The sequence below is a fragment of the Rhinoderma darwinii genome, chromosome 1 (genome assembly GCF_050947455.1).
Source record: "Rhinoderma darwinii isolate aRhiDar2 chromosome 1, aRhiDar2.hap1, whole genome shotgun sequence".
Taxonomy (NCBI): Eukaryota; Metazoa; Chordata; class Amphibia; order Anura; family Rhinodermatidae; genus Rhinoderma; species Rhinoderma darwinii.
In genome coordinates this window covers 89,728,048-89,743,188 of record NC_134687.1, presented here as the reverse complement: position 1 = coordinate 89,743,188, position 15,141 = coordinate 89,728,048, and the positions used below count along the sequence as shown (strand labels likewise).

The window sequence follows — 15,141 nt, the reverse complement described above, 5'->3', positions numbered from 1 at the left end:
GCTATTTCAAATCCACAACTGATTTATTTATTTTAAACTGTCATTATGGCAGCGGCATATGTCACCATAGGCTCCGATGTTAAAAAAAAAATATATACATATGTAGACGTGTGGAATAGCATATTCTGCTATGCTTTTCCATATAAAAGTATACCAGCCCGACGGAGGCCTATAGGACTTTTTTTTTCCCCCCCTTCGCCTCCGTCAAGCTAACGGAGCACTTTGAACCTCAAACCATTCTTGAATTATTTTTGCAAGGTACAGGGCATCCTGCTGAAAGAGGCCACTGCCATTCGAGAGTGCTGTTGCCATGAAGGGGTGTGCTTAGGCTGCAACGTTGTTTAGATAGGTGGTAGGTTTCCAAATTCCAGATCATTGTCCAGAGCATCACACTGCCTCCACTGGCTTGCCGCCTTCCCATAGTTCATCCTGGTGTAATCTGGTTCACAGGTAAACCACATATACACACATACACACATACATACACACACACACACACACACACACACACCCACACCCATTTGTCCGCATGATGTAAAAAGAAAACTGGATATATCAGACCAGGCCACCACCTTCCGTTGCTCCATGGTTCTGTTTCATGTGCCCATTGTAGGCGCTTTCAACTGTGGACAGGGATCAGCATGGGCACTCTGACCGGTGTAAGGGTATGTTCACACAAGGGCGTCCGTAACGTCTGAAATTACGGGGATGTTTCAGCCTGAAAACATCCCCGTAATTTCAGCCGTAACGGCATGTACAGGCGCTTGAACGCCGCGTCAATTACGGACGTAATTGGCGCTGCTATTCATTGAAGTCCATGAATAACGGCTACAATTACGGCCAAAGAAGTGAGAGGTCACTTCTTTGACGCGGGCGTCTATTTACGCGCCGTCATTTGACAGCGGCGCGTAAATTACATCTCGTGTGAACAGACAAACGTCTGCCCATTGCTTTCAATGGGCAGATGTTTGTCAGCGCTATTGAGGCGCTATTTTCAGACGTAATTCGGGGCAAAAACGCCCGAATTACGTTCGTAAATAGGCCGTGTGAACATACCCTTAGACTTCGCAGCCCCAAAGGCAGCAATTTGGAATACACTGTGTTCTGACACCTTACTATCAGAGCCAGCATTATTTTTTTTTTTTTAGCATTTCATTCTGAAAAATATCTAACTTATAGCTTTTCTGTGGGATCGGACCAGATGGGCTAGCCTTCGCTCCCCACGCGTTTCAATTAACTTTGGACGCCCATGACCCTGTTGCTTATTAACTAGTTGTCCTTCCTTGGGCTACTTTTGGTAGGTACTAACCACTGCATACTGGAGACACTCCACAAGACCTGATGTTTTTACAGATTCTCTGTCCCAGTCATCTAGCCATCAAAATTTGGCCCTTATCAAAGTCGTTCAGATCCTTACACTATATAAATTGTTATATACATAATTTCTATACCCTTATGGGTGCTGGATAGTTTTTTGGCTTTTTCTTTTATAGTATTTCTTGCCAAGTCTGGCATTTTTTGCTACATTGTTTTGGGTCATTGGATATTCATTTATCCCTTTTTTCTTTTATAATAATTGCTTGGTAGTAGTTTTGTTTGGAGTTTTACTGGTATTTTAGTTTATAATGTGGGCGTACATGTAAGTTGGGCAGAGTACATCAGGGGCATAGTCCGGTGGTATAATGGGTAAGAAAAACAAAGTAATCCATAAATATTTGTTACGCTGTGAAGCAATCCTTTCTGCACGGGCCAGTGTCGCACTGATAAATGGTGTCCTTTCTTATCCTCTCATCTCTTATCCACACTCTGCACATTTGCAGTTTGGAGAATTTTGTTGGGAAGTGTTGTCCTGGTATAATACGGGCGCCCTCGCTTCCAGCAGATATGTTTAGGTCTTACCCTTCCTGGTTCCATAATTTTAGTGCCTTGATAAATTGCCTTTTGTAACAGAAGAAAGGTTCCCCCCGGGCCGGCACAACTATTTTTCTTTCCTGACATAATGGAGCCTTAACTAATTATTTTTTTTAGAAATGTAGTGGTATGAGGGCTGTTCTTTTGTGGGATGAGCTGTAGTTATTATTGGTACCATTTTGGGTACATGCGACTTTTTGATCGCTTTTTTTTATTCACATTTTTTCTGAGGTAGCTCCGGTTCCTGCCGTTACAGGTGGATGTCAGCTGTAACATACAGCTGACTTCCACCGCTGATAACGCCGGCTCAGCTCCTGAGCCGGTTCCATCTTGCCGGCAGCTAAGGAAGCCTTTTAGGCCCCGCCTCCGGTCGGGGGCCTGAAAGTCTTCCATATTCTGTATATCGGGAGGCCAGTGGTAGGTCTCCGGTTGCCTTTGTAGCCACCGGCATCCCGGCAATTTCATTGCTGGGTTGCCGATGAGCTGCAAGCACCTTAAATGCAGCGATCGATTTTGACCACTGCATTTAAGGGGTTAATCGCCGGGATTGGAGCAAACTTAGGTCCTCGCCATTACCCCAGGGTGTCTGCTATAACATGCAGCCGACACCCTGGGAATGTTGGCACCGACTCAGCTTCTGAACCGGTGTCCTCCATTTCTCGTAGGGATACGGCAAAATGCGGGAAGCACTAGCTTTCCTTGACTTATCCATACAACAAATGTCGGGAAGGGGTTAACAAGGCCTATACAAGGGCGAGTTCCCATACCTGTGGAAAAAGTTCCACAACGCCTCCACATGATCTCCTCATTAGTTTTTTTTCATGGAGAGATTCAGATGTGGAAAACATGCCAATATTTCCCTTTTTTATTTATTGGTATAACAAGAACTAATACCCCATCGTAAAATTCTTCATACAGTTTATTTTCATTCCCCAACTAAGCAACAACCAATTAATTCATCTGAAGAAAATAAAATTTTCAACATCTGGTTTTTCAGTTGACTGCAGTTTCTGTACTAATTTGTGCGGTCAAGGCAGGGGAGTGGTGGACCCACTGGGCTGTACTGCCGTAGCGGGATAGCAGCTGGCCAAAGAGGGTACAAAGTCAAATGTCTATAGTTCGGATAAAGGTACTTGCGGCAATTCAGACTAATCGGTTTAGGCTCGAATGGAACTCTGGCAGCGGGCAGACAACAGATGTGGTGAAACACAGCGGGTGTAGTAGGCGACACAACACGACTCCAACACTGTACAGCACAGGAACACGGTAGCACGGGAAACCGGATACAGGTAGCAGGAACGGGAACACTGGGAGCTGGAAAACACTCAAGGGACCATTTGCAAAGACAAACACGGGTATTCAACAACAATGCTCAGGCAATGAAGGAAGGGGCAGAGCACTTATTATAGTCCAGGGTGATTTAGGCTAATTGGAACATTACTCCAGCACCCTACGGGATGCTGCAGAATGGGTCAGAAGTAAGTGCTGGTGTCTCCTGAGGAGGAGATGGGGGCAAGCGCACGCAGATCCATGGCTGCGGCCGTCGCGGGCGGGTGAGTAATCCCGACGGTCAGCGGCCATGGGTGTTACATGTGCGTAGATTATCACATTGACACATAATATTGTATTGTCTATATTATCTTGATATTTATTTAGTTGCTAACCGATTTCTTTGTTGTCTGGATCTCTATGATGATCGGAGGCAAAAACTAGCCGCTCAAGCCGTGTAAGGAATTGTTCTGGAGTCTCAGAATTCCTCCCTATAGTATTGTCCTTTGTTGTTACTTGTGTTTCTCTGACCTATAATCCTCTACTATAAAAAGATTTATGAAATTAATTGCCTTAGCTGTCTACGGATTTCGCAAAATAGATCCTCATGGATACCAAGGATAATGCACACTTTTTTTTTTCCCCCACATAATTTGCTAAGTATGTTAATCATTTGAAAATGTATCTTCTATTTCTCTTTTTATTTAGTTTATCAATAGTGACCTTTTGAATAAGAAGCTAATTGAAAAGTGACAACCAATATGTCGGTGGATCAAAACAATAAGAAAACTTGACTGAATTTAGCCATTGTTCTAAACTTTGATTTACTAATAGAATTCCTCTTTTATGTGTCACTATTTTTTAGGGATTTTTTTTTAATGTGACCATCTGTGGGGAGGGATTAGACCGGGCGGTAAAGGCCCTTTTACTCGGGTCTATGACTGAGCGAACAAGCACCCTTTCAAATTCTCGTTTACGATCGTTGACATGTGATCAGCCGACAAATGAGCAAACGGTTGGCTGATAGTATACTACATGTTGCTGATCGGCCCTATTCTCGCAATCGTCCATATGCTCGCGATCATTGCACCATGTAAATAGAAAAACGAGTTCCAAACGACATGCTGTTATCTGCCCGTGTGAAACCTCCCTAGCGCTATAAACGCTGATAAGACTCTGTATGGTCTCTGAGGGAGGGGGCTGTACTCCATTACTTTCTCAAGACCGTAAATCTAAGACATCTCTCAGTCAACTGATTCCCATTTACTTTTGCCATAAAGCACAGATGCCCTGCTGCACGGTCTATACAGGCAATACAAGAAGAACGTGTGTATCTCCAATATGGCGACTCCACGGAAGAACAAATGGATACAACATTAACCCCTTCCCGCTTTGGCCACTTTTGACCTTCCTGACAGAGCCTCGTTTTTCAAATCTGCCGTGTTTCACTTTGTGGTAATAACTTTGGAATGCTTTTACCTATCCAAGCGATTCTGAGTGTTTTCTCGTGACACATTGGACTTTATCTTACTGGCAAAATTTGCTCGATACATTCAGTATTTAATTGTGAAAAACACCAAAATTTAGCAAAAAAATTCAAAAATTTGCATTTTTCTCAATTTAAATGTATCTGCTTGTACGACAGGCAGTTATACCACACAAAATAGTTGCTAATTAACATCCCCCATATGTCTACTTTAGATTGGCATCGTTTTTTTGAACCTCCTTTTATTTTTCTAGGACGTTACAAGGCTTAGAACTTTGCAAGAAAATGTCAAAAGGCTATTTTTACAGGGGCCAGTTCAGTTGTGAAGTTGCTTTGAGGGCCTTATATATTAGAGACCCCCAATAAGTCACCCCATTTAAAAAAACGTTACCCCTCAAAGTATTCAAAATAGCATTTAGAAAGTTTTTTTTAACCCTTTAGACGTTTCACAGGAAATAAAGCAAATTAGAAGTGAAATTTACAGATGTAATTATTTATTTTTAATAACATTTTTCGAACACAATATTTTACCAGAGAAACGCAACTCCATATTATTGCCCAGGTTCTCCGGTTTTAGGACATATCCCACGTATGGCCCTAGTATTGTAATGCACTTAAGCCCTGGCCTCAGAAGCAAAGGAGCACCTAGTGGATTTTGGGCCTCATTTTTATTACAATATATTTTACGCACCATGTCCGGTTTGAAGAGCTCTTGCAGTGCCAAAACAGTGGAAATCCCCCAAAAGTGACCCCATTTGGGAAACTACACCCCTCAAGTAAATTATCTAGGGGCATAGTGAGCATTTTCACCCCACAGGTTTATTGACGAAATTATTGGAAGTAGGCCTTGAAAATGAAATTCTAAATTTTTCCAATAAAATGTAGGTTTAGCTAATTTTTTTTTTCTCATTTCCACAAGGATTAAAGGAGAAAAAGCACCACAACATTTGTAAAGCAATTCCTCCCGAGTAATACAATACCCCACATGTGGTCATAAACGGCTGTTTGGACACACAGCAGGGCTGAGAAGGGAAAGAGTGCCATTGGGCTTTTGGAGCTCAAATTTAGCAGGAATGGTTTGCAGAAGCAATGTCGCATTTGCAAAGCCAATGAGGGGCCAAAACGGTGGAAACCCCCCACAAGTGACCCCATTTTGAAAACTACACCCTTTGAGGAATTCATCTAGGGGTGTAGTGACAGGTGTTTCATAGATTTGATTAGAATTGGGCAGTGAAAATAAAAAAAATCCTTTTTCTTCAATAAGATGTAGATGTAGAATTTTTTTTTCATTTTCTCAACAAATAAAGGAAAAAAAGAACCCCAACACATGTAAAGAAATTTCTCCCGAGTACGGCAATACCCAATTTGTGGTCATAAACTGCTTTTTGGGCGCACAGTATGGCTCAGGATGGAAGGAGCGCCATTTGGCTTTTGGAGTGCAGGTTTTGCTGGATTGGTTTCTGGTCGCTATTCTCATTTGCAAAGCCCCTGTGGGACCAATACAGTGGAAACCCCCCACAAGTGACCCCAAGTGTGCACTCGATGTTGCAGTGTAAAAATGGGATTTTTTTTTCATAGATATGCCAATACGTGGTGCCCAGCTTGTGCCACCATATATATACATACATATATATATATATATATATATATATATATATATATATATACCCTATAAGTCCTGACCCTAAAGTAAACCTAAAAACGACACAAATTATTATTATTTTTTTTATTTTATATAAGACGTAAAATAAATTCTAACGGCCCTTAACACGAACGCTAAACTAGCCCTAACCCTAAAGTAACGCTAAACTAGCACTAAACCTAAAGTAATGCTAATCTAGCACTAACGCTAATCTAGCACTGACTCTAATATAGATTTTATATAATATATATATATATATATATATATATATATATAAAATGATTTTTTTCACTTTTTTTTCCTTCACAGAACAGGACACAGACTGATCTCTCACCTCTCAGAACAACTACAATGGGAGGAGAGAGAAACACAGCCCATGTCCTGGCTGTGTTATGAAAATAACGGTCAGTGATCTCTGTGATTTTATCACAGATCACCTGATCAGGGACCAGTCACAACGGTCCTTGACTGTTGCTGTGCCTGCTACCGACACAGGTAAGCTTTGCACTGTGCATGCGGGCGCCATTTGGGGGGGGGGGATCGGACATGAAGGGGAATCGGACGGGGGGGGGATCGGACGTGGGAGGTGGGGGACACACTAATTACACACTAATTACCCGTTCTCTCTCCTCTCTAAGGAGTTATTCCATGAGAGGAGAGAGAAATGGCAACGATCTGCTGCTTTACCGTGAACGCCGTGAATCGTTATAACCATTCACGGCGATCACATGACCAGAGACCACTTGTGATGGTCTCTGATCGTTGCTCCGAACACTCAGCTACCTCCGGTAGCTGAGAGAATGGAGCTATGCACTACGCATGCGTGCGCCATTTTGGGGGGAGGGATCGGACGAGGGGGAGGGATCGGACGAGGGGGAGGGATCGGACGAGGGGGAGGGATCGGACGAGGGGGAGGGATCGGACGAGGGGGAGGGATCGGGGGACACTTATTACCCGTTCTCTCTCCTCTCTAAGGAGTTATTCCATGAGAGGAGAGAGAAATGGCGGCGACCTGCCGCTTTAGCGTGAACGCCGTGAAATAACGATTCACGGTGATCACGTGACCAGAGACCACTCGTTATGGTCTCTGGTCGTTGCTCCGAACTCTCAACTACCTCCGGTAGCTGAGAGAACGGAGCTCTGATCTTCCGTTTCGGCGCTACTTTAGGCTAAAGCGATCACGTGAAAAGGCGTCGCCTTAGCCTAAAGCCCATTAGTGACAAACGTAAAAAGGCGTACTGTTGGTCACTATGGGGTTAATAGGTTCCGTCGGGGTGTCCATGGTTCTATCAGAAACAATAGCGCAGCATTCTGCTCTATCTTTCCAGTATTTTCAGCCGGGTCTGCGACGTAGGCCTCTAAGGGTATGTGCACACACACTAATTACATCCGTAAATGACGGACGTATTTCGGCCGGAAGTCCCGGACCGAACACAGTGCAGGCAGCCGGGCTCCTAGCATCATACTTATGTACGATGCTAGGAGTCCCTGCCTCTCCGTGGAACTGCTGTCCCGTACTGAAAACATTATTACAGTACGGGACAGTTGTCCTGCAGCGAGGCAGGGACTCCTAGCATCGTACATAACTATGATGCTAGGAGCCCGGCTCCCTGCAGTGTGTTCGGTCCGGTACTTGCGGCCGAAATACGTCCGTCAATTACGGACGTAATTAGTGTGTGTGCACATACCCTAACGGTGCATCTAAGTCTATGTTTACATCTGCGTCAGGGCTCCGTTGGAACAGAACCCTGACTGACACAAACAGAAACAATAGGTTTCCGTTTCCATCACCATTTATTTAAATGGTGACGGATCCGGTGCCAATGGTTTCAGTTTGTCTCCGTTGTGCAAGGGTTCCATCGTTTTGGCGGGATGAATACTGTAGTAGACTATGATAATCATCCCGTCAAAACGACAGAACTCTTGCACAACGGAGGCAAACTGAAACCATTGGCACCGGATTAGATTGCAATTAGAGATGAATTACATTTTAAAATGCGTCCAATAAATTTTACGAATAATATAGGTATTGTTATTGATTACATTGTATCAAAAATCATTGTGTTCTGCCATCTGCTCGGAGACTATTTGGCTTGTCTGATGATGGTACAGCGCTGTCTAAAACTGAGCATCTGGTGAAGAGTGAACACTCCTGAAAAGCGTTCTGTTATGTTTCCTATAATAACTTTACAAGGAACAAGAACGCTCACACTGGGAACCATTACACAACATAACACAACAAATACAACCGTCTGCATTGATTTTATAGCGAAGCCTGAGGCTTTTTTTGTCAGCTGGTTGACTGCATCTTCCAGTGTAACACAGTGTAAGGTCATGGTTACCGGCTCAGAATAAGCATGAAAGTGGATATATGTATCATCACCATGAAGTCTTTGTTATTGATGGTGAGGAGATAGATAATGTGTTTTCATAGCTAATAATCTTGTTTTTAACTTGGCTTTGTTATCCACCAATATTTTTTTATGATTGTGTAAAAGCCATAAACATTTTATTGGTCTTTGCCTTGTCTATAGTGTTTTATTCTCAAATAAAACTGAAAGAAAATTGATCTCTCACGCAATTGGAAGGATACCACCTTTTTAGGGAATGTTCACGCCGCTTAAGAGTATTAGCGCACCTATGTTTAATACAGATATTCTTTTAATATGAAAAGAGGAAAAAAAAGAGAAAAGATATGAATTGGAGACTTGATACATTTTAACCCAAATTTGAGGAGGAATTTGTATTGTTACTGCCCAAGGTAACTGTGGGCTGTTCTACGTACATGGTTAATACGCAGCTTGTAGAGAAAAAAGGCGTAAAATAGGGGAATGTGTAGACAGAGGGAGACTAAAGAGAATTCCCCATAGCTTTCAAAATATAGGTCTATGGCCGCAACTGTCAAGCCACACTTAGGCCATGTTCACACGGGGTATTTTGCAGGAGGAATATCTGCCCCAAAATTCAGTTTGGAAGTTTGAGGCAGATATTCCTCTCCCTGCACGCCGATTTTCGCTGTGATTTTCGCGCCGTTTTTCGCCCGCGGCCATTGAGCGCCGCGGGCATAAAACAGCGCGAAATACGCTTTCTCTGCCTCCCATTGAAGTCAATGGGAGGTCAGAGGCGGAAGCGCCCGAAGATAGGCATGTCGCTTCTTTTTTCCGCAAGGCAGTTTTACTGCTCGCGGGAAAAAGACGGCGACGCCTCCCATTGAAATCAATGGGAGGCGTTCTCGGGCCGTTTTTGCAGAGTTTTGCGACGCGGTTTCCGCGTCAAAAAACTCGTCAAAATACCCCATGTGAACATAGCCTTAGAGGACTAATATTCTAAGGGTATGTTCACACGCCCTATTTTATGGACGTAATTCAGGCGTTTTACGTCTCGAATTACGTCCGATAAAACGGCTCCAAACCGTCTGCAAACATCTGCCCATTGAATTCAATGGGTCTTACGGTGTTCTGTGCAGACGGGCTTTTTTTTTTTTACGCGCCGCTGTCAAAAGACGGCGCATAAAAAGACGCCCGCCTCAAAGAAGTGCATGTCACTTCTTGGGACGTAATTGGAGCCGTTTTTCATTGACTCCAATGAAAACCAGCTCCAATTACGTCCGTAAAAGATGCCGCAAAAAACGTGTGCACTTGTCAAAACGTCTGAAATTCAGGAGCTGTTTTCGCCTGAAAACCGCTCCGTAATTTCAGACGTAATTGGCGTTGCCGTGTGAACATACCCTAAGAGGTAATAGGACTGGTATTCTAATATGTCAAATTTAAAGGCTTTGTTCACCTTTGCACTGTCTCAAAATTAAAAAATTGCATTTAAACTTTGTCTCTACAGCTGTTATGCAGACTGATTCATTTGCATGGTAAGGTCCTGGTCAAACTGTTTCGGATACGGCCGAAATTGCCTCCTATTGAATTCAATGGGGGGTGGGTGCATTTTTTTCTCGCAAGCGCTTTAATAAGCGACATGCCCTATCCTGAGGGGTTTTCAGCCTCAAAAACCCCATTGAAATCAATGGGAGACGGAAAAAAACGGCACGAACGGCTGCGGCTGTTTTTGACGTGTTTTATGGAAAAAACGGTCACAGTAATTTCCTTTGCCTGTTGAACAAGGAGGTAAAAAAAAACGCAGCAAAATTCGTGGCATAACCACTTCTAAAAACAACAAAAAAAACAGCTGATTTTTTATAGGCAGAATTTTCAGCCTGCAAAAAACTTAGGGTTTGCTTCTTGTCTGTTAGGCCCTGTTCACACTATGTAGTCAGATGCTGCAGAAGGGCAATACAAAAGAAAAAGATTGGTTGCAAAGGTGTAAATAGTCCTTTAAAGGGAATCCGACTTTTTATGCTGTCCGTCTGAGAGCAGCGTACATTAATGAGACGCCCTAATTCCAGTGCTGGGTCACTTTATTTTGTAATAAAATCTATAAATTCCCTGTTTATCTCCTGCAGTGTGAGCGAGCGTATTCATGAGCTTTGGCGCCCCCTGTTGTTCTGCTGCTGATTGACGGCTTTCTCCCCATACTGTTCATAGGAAGAAAGCAGTCAATCAGCGGGGGTTGGCCGAGGGTCGTCCATCGCTAATGAATATCGAGGACTTCTTAGCGCGCTCATCATAGGGAGGACTACGGACTACTGACTGCAGGAGATAAACAGGGTTTTTATGACAAACAATGGCTGGAATCGAGGTCTCCAGCAATATTTTATTCTGCCCTCTGATAGGGTAACATCAACCTGGTGACAAGTTATATGTTATTATGAATGCCCTAATTCTGATTATATAATACAAAAGGGAAGCGCCATTAAGAATACCGTTCTTTTTATTACAATAAAGATTTTGTTTTGTGTTGTATTTTTCTGACTGCTAGAACAAGGATGATTTATAATGATTATTGCCACAAGCCTAATGTAAGAATGTAATTTGGTCTTTCAGCTTAATTTAAGAAAAAGTAAAAGACAATTACGTGACTAAATATATCGGCAGACTACAGCGCGGTATTCCCGACCGTCTGCACATTGATCCGGTGTAGTGGCTGCCATAAATTAGTCAGTCGCAGGAAGTGAAACTGCTGGATATTTTGTATTCCCTCTGCAGTCCGCTCAGTATTTTCTGTATTCTCCCGCAGTGATTCGGATAATAACATTATATTCGTGAATTGTTATTTTTATCAAAGTAACTTCAAAGTTGGAGCCCCACTTCTTAATGTGATGAGTTTGTTCCTTTTTTTTTTTTTTGCCTATAGCTCCTCTATATAAAGTACTTTTGTGGTTGTTTTCGATTTGTCTTGTTACCGAGGCCTCGGATGTGACCTGAAGATTTGTAGCCAGAAAAAAATGTTTTGAAGCTCGTACCAGGAGCTCACGCACAGCATGGAACGAAATAATGATGGCGCCTAATGAATCTGCACCGTCAGCAATGTTCTTCAGTTAGTGTTTGCTTCCCACATGGCTCAAAGCCGCATGGCAGGCAGTCCTAGAATTTACTCGTGTGCAAAGACTAAATAATTGCATTTTTATATTCATTGCAATGTTTTTATTTAATTAGCGTTTTAAAATAATTGCCGTATATGAGTTATCATCAAGCTTTTAGCTTTATGTGGTCTGGTTAGTTTCTGTAGTCAGAAATATTTTTACAGCTTTTACATTTTTACAGCTTTCTAGGAAAAGTTGTACTGACTTGCAAAATTATTTGTGTCCTTTTTTGTTCTGTTTGGAACTGTACAACTATTGTTATGGTGTTTAGCCCAGGTATAGTCCAATTACTGTATATTTCTGGAGCCAGTTAGACCGGTCCAGCTTGACTTTTTAGTGGCCAGCAGTATGAATTTCCATAGAGACAAATAAAAAAACAAAAAACAAAATCCTAGGCTTATTGGCTCATGTCATGATTTTTGGGGTTGTGCAGATCTGTTCTTCATTTGATGCAGCATAACTAGGATACTGGCTCCTGTTCTCAAATACAGAGTTCTGGACCTGATGTCACAGTTAGACCCTCTTAACATCTCGTTTGTGCCCTACATTTATTGTGTATGTCGGAAGCTTTTCATCCATAGGTCACCATTAGCCCGAAGGAGGCTAAAGGAGTGTCCTTTTTAGTGGTAGAAATCAGTACTTTTTTTTTTCTTAAGACCACACTATTGCATCCTGAGGGTTCCTGCAAAATACGACTTATACCATTCAATGTGTGTGTGTGTGTGTGTGTGTGTGGTGTATATATGTATGTATGTTTTTCTACAGACCTGGCTCATGGGACATTAAGGCCCTGTTCACACGGAGTTTTCTGACGAGTTTTTTGGGGCAGAAACCACACCCAAAAACTCCTCAAAAACCGCCCGAAAATGCCTCCCATTGATTTCAATGGGAGGCAGACGAGTTTTTTTTCCACGAGTAAAAAAAACTCGTCGTGGTAAAAAGAAGCAACATGACCCATCTTGAGGCGGTTTCCTCCTCCAAAACCCCATTTCAATGAGTCAGAAAGAGGAAAAAAAACCCTCGACGAGTGTTTTGACGAGTTTTTGTCAAACCACTGTGCAAAAACCTACTGGAGCAGTTTTTGCAGGAGGAATTTTCCTCCTGCAAAAAACTCCGTGTGAACACAGCCTTAGACTTAAATATGTATATTTGTTTTATACGTCAAAGCCTATCGATGATGGATGCCACGGTTTCTGTCCCAGGTCTAGAAGCCCCTAGGAGCATAGAGCTGGCCCACTCCATAAGTTGAGTGTGTCGGCTGTATTTTACAGCCGACACTTAACAGCAGCGAGTGGTCAATAGCGGCATCTAAGACATTAGAATGGGGGGGGGGGGTGGCCACCCCCGTGACGCAGAGCGGATCTATGCATTTAAGCAGGCAAAAACGTACACTAGCATTATGTGGAATGTATTTGATCCCATGCCTCTTGGACTTGAGACTTGCAAATTATTCAAGGCTTGACGGCAATTGTAATGTAATCCTCTCCTGTACCTTATAACATATTAAAAGTTAAGGCGTTATTCCAATATTGTAGCTTCTTCACTGCGGGACTATGCTGTGCGCGTTCCTGACGCTGCTATATAGAAGTATAGCAAAGTATTCAGCATCCGTAGCTTACAGTGTAATGGCAGGGACAAACAAAGCGATGCCCTGTTTGTGTTCCCATTCACCACGTATGTAACCCTGCTGGCTCCTGTACAGAGCGTCACTCATTGTATCTAAGGCTCCTGTTACTGGTACGAGAGCCAGCAGTGTTTACTAAGTGAACGTCCCAGAACCAGTGGAAGTCCACATGGACTGGTCCTCTAATGGTGATATAATGGCTGCCCGCAATCCAACCTTCCCACTGCAAATCTTAACATCTTGGCTGCAGAAGCTCTCATCATGGACGATTCCAGGCTAATAAGTATACAAGGGAAAGAGCGGGAGGGGGGCGGGCGTGCTCTGCAGAATACAGACATTGTCTATTATACTGCAAAATAGGATGGCTCTATCGCTAATGCACATGCGTCAGATCTGTTCTATTCAAATCCGTGACAATGAGGTGGCTGGGCCAGAAACTACTGCGCGTGGGCTAGTGGAAAGTCACTTCCTCATAAGGGTTTATATCTTTGGGACAGCGATGGAAAAACGAATCCACCAATCGTGAATGATCTAGCTTTTGATGTTCTGTTGTATAACTACATAGTAGAACGTAGCACTTTGCAGTGTCCAATCCAAACAATAAAAGACTGAAATTCAAAAGTGAACGCAGAGCCACGTAGCTCAAAAATCCCACTTTTGACGGGATTCAATATAGAATAGAAAAAAAACTGCAGCGTCCATGCTGGTGAAAAACTACTCGTCTTCATTGACGGGTCAAGCATATGTTCGCTGTGTTTCGACCAACGCAGGGGTCTTTATCAAGCATACGTTGCGTATGTGTGACCCAATTATTTAACATATAACCAATCAAATATCAATTAATCCCCAGCTGAAAATGACTGTGATTCCACCTATATTCGAATCGGGGGGATTGTGCTGTAGTTCTAAAATACTGTAACACAAGAGTAACGTTAAGACAATTGCTTACAATAAGATCTAGAACTTACCACAGCATCAGGACAACGCTATTGCTTCTGGTAAAACGACGGGTTTGGTGCACAACAGAGACAAACGGAAACCGTGGGCACCAGATCCGTCACCATTGGAATCAATGGTGATGGAAACGGAAACCTCTGGTTTCCATTTGTGTCTGTTCAGGGTCCCGTTCTGACGGAAAGCTCAGACGGAACGTCAGAACGGGACCCCAACGCAGATGTGAAAGAAGCCTTATGCATAAGGACGTCTAGAAAGCTTTATCGCCACCATGGTAGCGACAGTAACACGCACCAAATCACTGGCAACAGGGTTATGTGTTGTGTAACTACATTTCTGTTGATTTTGTGTGGTATCTAGACTCTGTCTTTGATCTCTATCCCCCTTTTAAAAATTGTATGTCTCTGGGCAGTTCATTTGAGTTCTATTCGTTGTTCAACTCTGCTGGAATGAACTGCTAGATCAAACCGTCTTATACAATGTGCATGATGAAATGTTTTGAGGCATTTTTCGTTGTAAACAGGACTAAGAGAGACATTAACGAAAACACAAATGTTCTAATTGCGCATTGAAACAAATAGACACATAAATAGACAAGCCTCTCAGTGGAACGATTACTGTAAAAGCGATGCAAATCTAGAAATTAATTTTACAATTTTTTAGAAAATACATAAGACTGCATATTGCTGAAAAAAGTCAATCTCCGATGATGCCATTTATCTTCCACTATAGACCATTTGAAGGGGGGGGGGGATATTATCTTGTGTGGGGTGATGGTCTCGCTT

At 42.8% G+C, this 15,141-nt stretch overlaps 1 protein-coding gene across 1 annotated transcript in view; it reads left to right on the top strand.

Annotated features, from left to right (window-relative positions):
* SNX25 (sorting nexin 25) overlaps positions 1-15,141 on the top strand; it is a 226,163-nt gene that overhangs the window by 39,076 nt on the left and 171,946 nt on the right. The window lies entirely within an intron of this gene.